Here is a 13,877-nt window from a genome sequence, read left to right on the forward strand (position 1 = left end):
TTCCTGGAGGCCTGGGGGAATCAGAACGGGCTTACCAGAACTGCAGCTGAGATTAAGAGGAGGCAGCTGTCGGCGATGTCTCCTGGCTCCATGGCGAAATCAAAATGGCAGGGGGTGAAAACTTCCCCAACCGCCGCTGCTGTTAAGGTGTGAGGGCGAGCCCAGACCCGTCCAAACCCACTGCTATCAAGAGCGGCCTTCAGCAGGTTCCGGCCAAGGCCGTTCATGCTGGGAGTACAGGATCTCAACTGGCAAGCCGGGAGAAACCTGCTGGAACTGCCAATGCAGTCTTCAGCGGGATCAGGCATGAGCCCTTCACGCTGGTAAAGCAGGGCTCCATAAAGGTTCCAGGGAGCCCTGCGAGGTAGTCAAGCCCAAGAAATTCAGCAGCAGGAAAAAAAAAAAACTGACTAGCTGTGGGAGCTCCACCTGTATTGGGAGCTATAATACTGCCAAGGCAGTCAAGAATGGGCAGCTCAGCGAAGTTCAGATAGACTGAGTCTAGAATCTGGGAAGCAGGAGGAAGAGGAGGAGCTTCACAAATTGCAGACTCAGTCCGGGACAGATGACAGAGTTAACCCATTCCTGACTGCTGGCCCCACGCTCCAATAGAACAAACATGCTTTCGGGATTTTTAATTAGAGATGTAACTTGATTGTTTATCCAAATTTGAAGAGGAGGGCAAGTGTCAGGGAGAGATCTCATTGCCATTATAAATGGCAACAACTGCTATAGCAAATGTTTTTATCACCCAAATATTGCCCTTGAACTGTATGGCTCCCTGCTTTAAGAAAAGCAATAAGGTTATTTAAGAACTAGTTAGCTTCGGCATAAATGATGTAAATTAGCAGAACTTCTTCAAACCATTAAAACATGTTTAAAATATGAAATGGAAAGATTCCTCCAGTTGCTAGAGTAACATACATAGAGAGCACTAGGGATGTTAAGTCTATTTTTGGTCTTTTTCTTTTACAAAGAAAACGGAAGCCTGACAAAAAATACATTTTAGCAGCAAATGTAATAGTCTGCATATTAAATTACTAAATATAGTAACTGTTTAGTCATCTTCAAAAATGGGAAGTGTAGTTAATGCAATTCTGAATATACTGCATACAGCACATATTAGTTGCAGGGGATCTTTTCTCAGAATGCAATCAATCAATGGTGCTTATCATACAGCAGGTTGCAAGTCACTGAAGGAATTTTGCTTAACTTGCATGAAGACTATGATAAAATCCTGAGGACAAGGACACCTGCCAGTGTTTTCCCCATTGCAGAGATCATCAGAAACTAACGACAATATACAATTTGTATATTGTCATTTTGCAGACACTTGAAAATACAATAGTCCTCTGTTTTGTGGCACCCACTCTCTGCAATGTTCCTCCCTCCTTCCCTCAATCTATTTTTGTGCCTACCTAGGTGTTGTGGAGCCCTGTCAGCTTTTTTCTATCTTCTCTGTCATTTTGTTTACATTTTTGTTTCTTTATATATTATTTTAAATTAGCTGACTCTAGAAAGAGTGCAAAGAAGAGCAACAAAGATGATTAGGAGACTGGAGGCTAAATCATATAAAGAACGGTTGCAGGAATTGGGTATGTCTAGTTCAGGGGTGAAATGCTCCCGGGTTCGGACTGGATCGCCCGATCTGATAGTGACAGCGGCGGGTGGTTCGGAGAACTGGTAACAAAACTCCCTGCCCCCCTCCATGCCCAGTAGAGCCGTGTGATCATCAGAGGCTTTTTCTTTTTTTAACTTTTAAAAGCACTTTTTCTACCTCTTCTTTGGCCGAAAAAATGCTTTTAAAAGTAAAAAAAAAAAAAGCCTCTGATGATCGTGCGGCTCAGCTGGGATCGTCAGAGGCTTCTAAAAGCATTTTTTCCTGCAACCTCTTCGGCCGAAGAGGTTGTAGAAAAAAAAATCCCTTTAAAAGCCTCTGGCGATCCCAGCTGAGTTGCCTGATTGTCAGAGGCTTTTTTTTTTTTAACTTTTAAAAGCATTGTTTCGGCCGAAGAGGTTGTAGAAAAAATGCTTTTAAAAGTAAAAAAAAAAGCCTCTGATGATTGTGCAGCTCAGCTGGGCATGGGGGGTGGGGGGCAGGGATTTTTCCTACCGGTTCTCCGAATCACCCGCCTCCATCGCTACAGGATCGGGCGATCCACCTCTTAAGGTTGTAGAAAAAATGCTTTTAGAAGTAAAAAAAAAAAAAAGTTGGTCACGCCCACCCAGTCACATTACCCCCACCACCAAGCCACGCCCACAGAACCAGTAGTAACAAATTTTACATTTCACCACTGGTCTAGTTTGATGAAAAGAAGGACTAGGGGAGACAGTGTTTCAATATCTAAGGCACGGGTGTCAAACTTGATTTCACTGAGGGCCGCATCAGGGTTGTGTTTGACCTTGGGCGGCCAGGGTCAAACACACTTGTGTCAGGGGTGCCTCTGGTGGCCAGAGCACTCTGCCAGCGAAAACGGGCTCCCGAGCGCCATTTTCAGCTACGATGGCCTCCTGCAGCCATCTGTCAACAAAAACGGAGCTCAGGGGGTTTTGTGTGCCGCCCTCTTGAGCTCTGCTTTCGCTGGTAGAGGTACCACAGGGCAGTCCTTCGCTGTTTCCAGGGTGACCCTGGGGGCCAGATCTAAGCAGCCTGAGGACTTTGACACCCCTGATCGAAGGGATTGCCACAAAGAAGGAGTGAACCTATTCTCCAAAGCACCTGAAAAGCAGAACAAGAAGCAATGGATGGAAACTAATCAAGGAGAGAAGCAACCTAGAACTAAGGAGAAATTTCCTGGCAATTAGGACAATTAGTCAGTGGGACAACTTGCCTCCTGAAGTTGTGGGTACTTCAAAACTGGGGTTTTTAAAGAAGAGATTGGACAACCATTTGTCTCAAATTGTATAGGGGTTTCCTGCCTGAGCAGGGGATTGGACTAGAAGACCTCCAAGGTCCCTTCCCCACTCTTATTCTGTTTGTTTTCTAATTTTGTCTTAATGCTTTGAAATATTTATGAAGGAATGTGATATGAAATAAATGAAGGCAAAAATCAAGCCAGCTAGGCTCTATTTTACATAAAGATGTTCTTATGAGTGCATTGACAAGTAAGAAAGACTACACTAGATTTTTTTTTTCTCCAACTGGTGCCTTCCACCTGTATAGGGACTTTTCCTAGCCAAGAAGGCAACTGTGAAGAAGCTGGCCAATGGAACACTGAAAAAACAGCAGGAACATTCTGTTCCAAAATGTGCATTCCAAATTCCAGAGGGGTAACTGTGTTTCTTCCTGCTACAAAACAAACTAAAAATATTTTCAAATCTTTAGCCAAGTTATTGCGGCACTTTTTAAATTGATTAGGTCAAGTTAGCTTTAGACTTCCCAACATTGATTTCATAATATCTTTGCTAATCCTTACGATATCATAGTGCTAAGTGAGTGTATAGCGTACTGTGATATATTACATAGGCAACATTTTTTAGCGGGTGAACCAGTGAGTTGTGACTCACGCAAACCAATTTTCAGTTAATATTGCAGACAACTACTTGTTGAGAATTAAGGAGGTGAAATGGAACATTTGATGGCGTTTTGCAATCCCATGGAAGAAATATAATTTGGATCACATTACACTGAAGAAGCAGGACAGATTTAAAAAAAAACCCAACCTCAGTAGTAAAGTAAAATAAAATAAAATTCACAAGCATGTGCTTTTGTTTCTGTTATAGATGGAAATATGTATGTTAACAAAATTGCCAACTACAGCTTCCCATTAACAACTGGGTACAATAGAGGTCTTATTCACCGCTAAACTGGCAAGAGTAAGACAAATCTTCTTTACACAGGGTGGGGAATGCTCTATTTCTGAGACTCTTTTGTGCAATTGGCAGACACTTAGAATTCTGAGAATTTAATCAGTTTTTTTTTAAAAAAATCTTAATAAATTCAACTTTATCTTAAAAAAAGACTTCTGTTTTGCAATGAATGCGATACCGTTTCACAATAAATAATAACAACTGGACAACCTACTTCCATGTGTTTCTATTTATTATCACAATAATAGAACAGAACAGAACAGAATATAATATAATTCTTTATTGGCCAAGTGTGATTGGACACACAAGGAATTTGTCTTGGTGCATACGCTCTCAGTGTACATAAAAGATACATTCGTCAAGAATCATAAGGTACATCACTTAATGATAGTCATAGGGAACAAATAAGCAATCAAATCATATTAGGAAACAGTCAATATAAATCGTAAGGATACCAGCAACAAGGTTACAGTCATACAGTCATAAGTGGGAGGAGATGGGTGATAGGAACGATGAGAAGATTAATAGTAATGCAGACTTAGTGAATAGTTTGACAGTGTTGAGGGAATTATCTGTTTAGCAGAGTGATGGTGTTTGGGAAAAAACTGTCCTTGTGTCTAGTTGTTCTGGTGTGCAGTGCTCTATAGCATCGTTTTGAGGGTAGGAGTTGAAACACTTTATGTCCAGGATGCGAGGGGTCTGTAAATATTTTCACAGCCCTCTTTTTGACTCGTGCAGTATACAGGTCCTCAATGGAAGGCAGGTTGGTAGTAATTGTTTTTTCTGTAGTTCTAATTATCCTCTGAAGCAGTGGCGGGATTCAGCCAATTCGCACCACTTCGGAAGAACCGGTTGTTAACTTTCTGAGCAGTTAGTGAACTGTTTGTTGGAAGAAATCATTAAGGCAGAGAACTGGTTGTTAAATTATTTGAATCCCACCACTGCTCTGAAGTCTGTGTCTGTCTTGTTGGGTTGCAGAACCAAACCAGACAGTTATAGAGGTACAGATGACAGACTCAATAATTCCTCTGTAATGTTTCACAAAAAGTGAAAAACTCAATAGATATTATTTGATGACTTATTGGACCCAAACAGGGTTGTGCAAAGGAAGTTGCTGCAAAATGCCTGCTACTCTATTGCTAAAAAGAAATGGCTTTTGCATTTTGCAGTCATGTATCCTCATTGTTTCTACTATACACATGGTCGACTTACGATCACAATTAAGCCCAACGTTTCTGTTGCCAAAGTCATTTTTTAAAGTGAGTTTTGCCCCATTTTACGATCTTTCTTGGCACAGTTGTTAAGTGAATAACTGCAGTTGTTAAGTTAGTAACATGGCTCAGGGCCACGTTATCTTCGAGACCGCCTTCTACCACATAGCTCCCAGCGACCGGTAAGATCCCACAGAGTTGGTCTCCTCCGGGTCCCGTCAACTAAACAATGCCGGTTGCCGGGCCTGTGGGGGAAGGCCTTCTCTGTGGCTGCCCCAGCTCTCTGGAACCAGTTACCTCCTGAGGTCCGGACCACCTCCACCCTATTGGCCTTCCGAAAAGCGGTGAAGACCTGGCTTTTCCGGCAGGCCTGGGGCCGTTGATCTCACTTTGCGATCTTGTGAGATCCGACCATGAATGGTGTGAATGGGTTTTAATGTTTTAATTTTTAAATGTTTTTATAATAGTTTTTTTTTAGAAATGCATTGTAAACTGCCCTGAGTCTCCGGAGAAAGGCGGCATATAAATTGAATGAATGAATGAATGAATAAATAAATAATAGTACGTGAATTTGGCTTTGCCATTGACTTTGCTTGTCAGAAAGTCACAAAAGGTGATCACATAACTCCAGAACACTACAATGGTCATAAATATGAGTTGTTTGCCAAGCATCCCAATTTTGATCCTCTCCGACCTAGCTAGCACTGATGATGTTAATGAAATGTCTGCAAGAAAACAAGCAAGCTCAGACAGCATCAAGGATTCCTCATTTCAACCCTGAGCTACATATATTATCCTTTATTGGCAAAATTTGGTCACGTGACCACGGGGATGCTGCAATGGTCACAAGTGTGAAAAACGATCATAAGTCACTTTGTTCAGTGCCATTGTAACTTCAAGCGGTCACTAAACGAACTGTTGTAAATCGAGAACTTCCTGTACAGCAGGGGTGAAATGCTCCCGGTTCGGACTGGATCGCCCGATCCGGTAGTGATGGAGGCGGGTGGTTCAGAGAACCGGTAGTAAAAATCCCTGTCCCCCCCATGCCCAGCTGAGCTGCACAATCATCAGAGGCTTTTTTTTTTTTACTTTTAAAAGCATTTTTCTACAACCTCTTCGGCTGAAACAATGCTTTTAAAAGTGAAAAAAAAAAAGCCTCTGATGATCATGCGGCTCAGCTGGGATCGTCAGAAGCTTTTAAAAGAAAAAAACCCTTTTTTTCTTTTAAATGCCTCTGACGATCCCAGCTGAGTTGCCTGTTCAGCAGAGGCTTTTTAAAAAAGCCTCTGACAATCAGGCAACTCAGCTGGAATCGTCAGAATCTTTTGAAAGGTTGTAGAAAAGGTTGTAGAAAAAATGCTTTTAAAAGTTAAAAAAAAATGGCCACGCCCACCCAGTCACATTACCCCCCCCCCACACACACACACACCAAGCCACCCCCACAGAACTGGTAGTAACAAATTTTAGATTTCACCACTGCTGTATAGCCTTTTTGACTTTGGTCGTTCCATCACAGTTCATGGAATTTAGTAGTGCTTCATTAGCACTGAACCACCACTTTAACAGTACTGTTTTTAATCTTTAATCATGGTCAATCAACTCAGTTCTTATGTAGGGATTTTATTTTCATTTCAGAAAACAAACAACCTGTTTTAAGCAGATATTTTAATGCGGGTCCAACAAAAACCCTAGCTTTGGAATTACATTCAAAATTATGGGGTACAGGAGTTACACTCCCTAAGTCTTCCCATCCCCTTTTTTCCTTTAAAACAGTCCTCTACATGACCCAGAAATGGTGCCTCTTTTTACTTTTTCCCCACACAACTATTGCCGCCTTACTAAAAATAGTCCTTGGTTGGCTTGCTGCTGGTTTACATAAGTAGTTTCAGGGCAGGGGGCCTTTTGCAATGGATACCAGGCCCTCAGAGGCCAAGAGAAACAAAATGCATTCATTGACAAGCACCTTCCAGATCCACATGCCAAAAAAAAGGCCTCAGTCATTCAGACCTCACAGTAGATTGTTGTGCCTTTTTCCAGGGATCTGAGGTTAACTGAGAATTATGGCGTGTGCCCTTTTCTGCCTCAGTCTCTACAGCAACTCAATACATACGCCAGGAACTCACACGGAAGTCTCATGAGAACTGAAATTCCTCAAAATGCCTTCTGGAATTAATGGTGACATTTTACAGGTAGTGCTCGACTTACATCCGTTCGTTTAATGATTGTCCGAAGTCACAACAGCAATGGAAAAAAGTGATTTATAACCGCTTTTCATACTTGGCAGCATTGCCAAGGTTACGTGATCAAAATTCTGGCACTTGGCAATTGACATGCATTTATGACAGTTGCACTGTCCCAGCTGGCTTCCAACAAGCAAAGTCCATGGGAGAAGCCATATTTGCCGAATAACCGCACGAGTCACTTAGCAAGTGCAATGATTTGCTTAACAACTGTGTCAAAAAGATTGTAAAATGTGGCAAAACGTACTTAACAACTCCTTGGTTAGCACAGAAGTTTTGGCCTCAATTGTGGTGGTAACCTGAGGACTACCTATATTAAATACGATACGATACAGTTTAAGTTAGACAACATGGTACATTTTTATAATCCTAGGTGGGAAGGACTCACTTTGCTCCCATATAGGTCTAGTCACATGACATGTTGTCTTGAAACTTCAGTCAAACATATTACACAATTGTTTTAAATGTTATACTTTATGCACAGAGTACTGTGTTTCCCTGAAAATAAGACCCTGTCTTATATTTTTTTGAACCCTGAAATAAGTGCTTGGCCTTATTGCCATGCACTCAAAAGCCCGACTGGGTTTATTATCAGGGGATGTCTTATTTTGGGGAGAACAGGGTAGGTTTAAAAGTCTTTTGTGAAAAAAGTGTTAGCTTGGGATCAGAGAAGTCCAGATCTAAGGTCTCTCTTGGCCATGAGTTCACGGGGTGACTTGAGGTCAGTCATTCGCTTACAACCCAACCCTCATCATAGCAATATACTTTAGTAGAAATTACACAACTTTAGACTTCTTGTAAGGTGGCATATTAGTCTATATAAATACAGGTGGTCCTTGACTTATAAAAGTTCATTAGTGACTATTTGAAGTTACAACGGGACTGAAAAAAGTAAATTATGACCGTTTTTCACACTTACGGCCATTGCAGCATCCCCATGGACGTGGGATCAAAATTCAGATGCTTGGCAACTGACTCATATTTATGAAGGTTGCAGTCTCCTGGATTTATGTGATCACCTTTTGCAACCTTCTGACAAGCAAAATCAATGGGAAAATCAGATTTACTTAACAACTGTGTTACTAACTCAATGACTGCAATGATTCACTTAACAACTGTGGCAAGAAAGGTCGTAACATGGGACAAAATTCACTTAACAAGTGTCTCACTTAGCAACAAAAATTTTGGGCTCAGTTGTGGTCGTAAGTCGGGGACTACCTGTACAGAAAGACTGCAGGGCAATGGACTTTGAAAAAACGCATTCCACGCCTGTTGTATAACTCAAGAATGGTTCAGAAGGATTGGGATGGGTGCAGGGCAATGATGGAGAAGGAACTGTAAACTGAGACCTGATGGGGAGCCTGAGAACAGATGACTGACTGAGGATATGACAGGACTTTTCAAGAACCCGAAGGAGTGTTACACAAGGCCTGAAGCAGTTGAGACTTGTTCTCTTTCATCTCAAAATGTAGAACACAGAACAACAATCATGAGGTACAGAATAGTAGATTTTACTGTTACTGAAATTTCAGTAGTGGGCTAATACGCCAGAGAGAAAACGGACTTTCTTTTACAAAGGTAATGGCTGAATAGGTATTTTAATTTGGGATAGTGGCGAATATCTGTAGCTCGGGTAAAAGGATGAGGGTGGAGGTTCTGCTTATAAAGGCTTCGTGCAGTGGTGAAATCCACATTTTTTCACTACCGGTTCTGTGGGCGTGGGTTGTTCTGCGAACATTTCGTTACCAGACTAGGTAACATCTTCAATGGGGTTTAGAGTTAGACCCTCACCCTACGTGACCTCCCATCACAAGACTTACTGACCACACAAAGCCAGGGGTGAAATCCAGCAGATTCTGACAGGTTCTGGAGAACCGGTAGCGGAGATTTTGAGCAGTTCGGAGAACCGGTAGCAGAAATTTTTAGTAGTTTGGAGAACCGGCAAATAAATCCTCTGGCTGTTCCCAGAGTGGGATGGGAATGGAGATTTTGCAATATCCTTCCCCCAGGATAGGGAGGGAATGGGGATTTTGAAGTATCCTTCCCCTGCCACGCCCACCAAGCCACGCCCACCAAACCAAGCCACACCCACCAAGCCATGCCCACAGAACCAGTAGTGAAAAAATGGGGATTTCACCACTGCACGAAGCCCTGATAAGCAGAACACCGACACGGACATCTCCTAAACTTTCTGAAGATGTTATCTAGCCTGGTAATGAAACTTTTGGAAACCAACCCAGAAGCTCAGAGAACAAACCTCCACCCTCATTTTAATTTGGACTATGATACCACGGTCATTCACAGGAGGGGAATGGTGGACAAGACAGCAAGTGGCAAAATATGCATTGCAATATCACAATGCAAGCTTCATCCTTTGCAAAATGTAAAGCCATGTAAATTCTTTCCCCCATATCCTAGTTAAATATTGATTTCTCGTATACAGATATTTATAGCTATTCATTTATTGACCATTCAAAGTTATAATGGCACTGAATAAGTTACTTATGACCAGTCCTCGTACTTACAATTGTGGCTGCATCCCCATGGTCATGTGGTCAAAATTTGGGCGCTTGGCAACCAGCGTGCATTTACAATGGTTGCAATGTCTCAGGGGTCATTGCCATTTGCAACCTTCCCAACTAGTTTCTGACAAGTAAAGTCAATTGAGGAAGCCGCAATTCATTTAACAACTATGAGATTCACAGTGATTTGCTTAATAATTATAGCAAAAGGGTTTGTAAAATTGGGTGTGATTCACTTAACAACAGCCTTGCTTAGCAATGGAAATTCTGGTCCCAATTGTGGTTGTAAATTGAGGGCCACCTTTATATGAGTTTCCTGGAAGGTCATGTGGCCAACCCATTTTGTACCCACAATAGCCAAATATTGTGCAAACTCTCTCACTGTTCAGTTGTTTCCCATGATTATCAGCTTGGGAAGGGACTCCAAGTGTTATCCACTTACTGTATATAATCTGGTCTAAATCTGCCATCCCCATTGCAGGCAGCTTTGGAGTTGAAGACTGCTCATTCTTAGTGATGAATGAAAAACCGCAATTAAATTTTTATTTCAGTTATTCTGGTTCAGACTTTGAAGGATAATGTCTGCTTTGAATCATATGACTCATGTCGTATCATGTACTGTAAGCCAAATAACCGGAGGGAAAATGGATGAGGCAGGTAAGCATTTCCACTAATAAGGACTTGGTAATTGAAACATGGCATTTACATAGTGTTTGTCTGTCTGCTTGTCTTCAGGAGTCAGGGTTGACTTCTGCCTGGACAATTCTTTGCAGTTTTCTTGACAAAGTTTTGGAAGTGGCTGGCCATTGTCTCTCTCCTAGGGCTGTGTTGAGTGACAGGCCTAAAGTTACCCAGATCCCTTCACGCCTTAGGTGGGACAGTAATTCAAGAGTCTCTAAGTTTCAAGCCACTATGCCAAACTGATAGAGCTTTAGCTAACCCTAATATGAATTATGATGTCCATCAGGATCAACCCAATCAGATCTGCTACATAGCAACAGGATAAAGAATAAAGCTGTGGATAAAGTTTTATATTTATAATTGTTTTAGCCAAACATGCATTCCTCAATTATATATCATTTTTAACTTACTGCACCTGTGTATGGTTTGCCAATTGCACAGTGGCAGATAGGACAGCGCTCCAGAGGGTTAACATGACTGCTTAGAGGATCACTGGTTGCCCTCTCCCCTCTTTGGAAGAGCTTTATAGCTCCCGCTGCCTTAAAAAAGTTCAAAACATTCTTAAAGATCCATCTCATCCTGGGCACCCTTTTTTGAACTATTGCCATCTAACAGATGATACAGGATAATAAAATCAAGGACAAATAGGCTGAATAACAGCTTCTATCCCAGAGCAGTAACTATATTGAATTCTACTATATAGTGCAATATTAATGCAATATCAGGAGTTTTCAATTCAATTGTATAGAATGTGAAGGATGTGTGTTTTGTGATATTTTTATGTATAATGTACACCAAAGATGGCATTTAATTTCGTTGTACGAAGTGCAATGACAATAAAGTAAACTAAAAAAAATTTTTTTGGGACTGTTATCACAAAATGGCATATCTCAAAAATGGTAGGGACTATAGTTTGAAATTAATAAATTTTCAGTTTTGTAATCTTTAGGTTATAGGAATTTTGCAGATTTTAAAATCAGTTTGAGCATACAGAATCACTTTTTTATACTATTGTCCTGAAGGAGTGGGAACAAAAATGAATAAACAACTTGGGTACCGTATTTTCCGGCGTATAAGACGACTGGGCGTATAAGACGACCCCCTACTTTTCCTGTTAAAATACAGGGTTTGGGCTATACTCGCCGTATAAGACTACCCCTCTTCCAACGCACACCAAATAAAAATTAAAAAACATCAGATTTGATTTCAATATGGTAATTTTAATTCAAATGCTTATGCCTTTCCAAGAATCTAGTACACCAGGATACTGTGGCCTTAAATCTGTTGCTGTGATCTGGGTTAGATTTGGCCCACTGAAGTGCAAACAAACGTATTTTATTTCGTGTCACTACATAACTGTTTTGGCGATGCTCATTCACCATGTCTGCTACATGTTTTTCGAGTTCTGGCCAATGTGGGGTGCCTCTTCTTAATGCACACTTACCCCTTGGCATACTCTTTAACGCTTTTACATTTGCTTTCCAGTCCCGAACCATCTTTTCTGTTACTCCATATTGTCTTGCAGCAGCACAGTTATTATGTTCCATGGCAAAGTTTACAACTTTAAGTTTAAAACTGGCTTCATATTTCTTTCTTCTTGCTGGCGGAGCCATGATGGGGTCTTGACTGTTATATTTGTATACTATACTGTATGTACTGTTGCTGTACTGTATGTATTGTTGCTGTACTGTAGAGAAAGGTAATGGGCTACGCTATGTGTAGTGGCAAGAGGGCTATTTTGTACCAGGTTTTTTTCCTTCACCCATGCAGCCTTGTCGAGATCCGCACAGCTTCATGAATCTGAGTTGCTGGCACTGACTGATGACATTGACAGAAAGCTGTGCCAATCTAGTCAAGGCTGCATGCTGCTGAATGCTGGAACCAGCTGGCTGCTGAGCAGAGCTTCTCCCAGGCATCTAGGGGGGTATTACCGACGCTCCAACTTCCCCAGCTGACCCCCACTGATGGCGAGCTCCACCGGTCTGGGGAAGTCAGAGCGTCGGTAATATCTCCCTGGATGCCTGGGGGAAGCTCCGCGCAGCAATCAGCTGGTTCCAGCATTCCAAGGAGGTCCATGGTCAAAGCGGCGCCACGGTCGACCTGGGCCAGCACCTTGCACACCTGGCTCTGCGTCTCCATTATGAGAAGCTCCATGCGACTTCACATGTCTCCGCCCCAGTCGCGCAGCTCTCGCAATCCGCTCACCAGAGGAGCCATGAAGTGCTCGCACCGCCTTGCCAGATCTTCCTCATCCTCCTTTCCCCATGGCTTTTCCGGTTGTAATTGCTGCTGCTGCTGCCGCCGAGGCTGCTCCTTCATCTCCGCCCGCCGCACCAGACCCAGCCCGGCCAGCACCGCCGTGGCTACCGCAGTCCAAGCGGATCGGCACCCGGGCTCGCAGGTGAAGGGTGGGAGTGCGCAGCGCACTTTCCTGGCTTGGCGCCAATCCGGATGGCTGCCGTAATGGTGAGAGCGGGCAACCTCGGGAGAGCCATTTCGGGACTCCGTTTTGCACGTGTAGCGGATCCCAGTTACCAAGAAACCCGGAGAAGAGGCACAAGGGGGGTTTATCAAAAAGGAGCTTTAAAAGAGGTCTCGATACAGAGGACGCGGCGAGCATGGACACCGTCCACACAAACAGGCACCAAAGTCTCATTGCGGCAACGTTAAGCCGTGACTTTACACGCCTCCTAGTTTTAGGCTGCTTGTTCCAATGCCTTCGCGATAAGCCGGCAGAATCAAAACTCTTTTTTTCTTTCTTTCTCTCTCTCTCTCTCTCTCTCTCTCTCTCTCTCTCTCTCTCTCTCTCTCTCTCGGCGGCTTTGAACCCGTGGAATTGGGGGGAGAGAGAGGGGGAATGTTATCAGCAACAAACAACAACAAAAAGTGTGTGTTTGTGGAGAGGGGAGGTAGTGGTAAAGGCGGCAGACCGGTTTTTTTTCCCCAAGCCGATCTCTTTCGCGGCGTATCCAGCCCGACCCACCATCGCCCCAACGGGAAGAACTGCCCGGCAGTGATTCCAAGGAGCCCGAAGCGAACATCCTGGAGCAGCACGGGCCGGCCCGGAGGCTTAAACCCCGGGAGCCCAGGTGCCGAATCCCGCACAGCAGAAAAGACATGACAGCCGGTGCCCAGTTCCTTCTGCAGCCGTCCGGATCGGCGCCAAGCCAGGAAAGCGCGCTGTGCACTCCCACCCTTCGCCTGCGAGCCCGGGTGCCGATCCGCTTGGACTGCGGGAGCCACGGCGGTGCTGGCCGGGCTGGGTCTGGTGCGGCGGGCGGAGATGAAGGAGCAGCCTCGGCGGCAGCAGCAGCAACAATTACAACCGGAAAAGCCATGGGGAAAGGAGGATGAGGAAGATCTGGCAAGGCGGTGCGAGCACTTCATGGCTCCTCCGGTGAGCGGATTGCGAG

At 43.4% G+C, this 13,877-nt stretch overlaps 1 protein-coding gene across 3 annotated transcripts in view; it reads right to left on the minus strand.

Annotated features, from left to right (window-relative positions):
* The window catches only part of GNAS (GNAS complex locus), a 217,705-nt gene that overhangs the window by 39,475 nt on the left and 164,353 nt on the right, over positions 1-13,877 (minus strand). The window lies entirely within an intron of this gene.

The sequence above is a fragment of the Pantherophis guttatus genome, chromosome 3 (assembly GCF_059756535.1).
Source record: "Pantherophis guttatus breed Tessera chromosome 3, ASM5975653v1, whole genome shotgun sequence".
NCBI lineage: Eukaryota > Metazoa > Chordata > Lepidosauria > Squamata > Colubridae > Pantherophis > Pantherophis guttatus.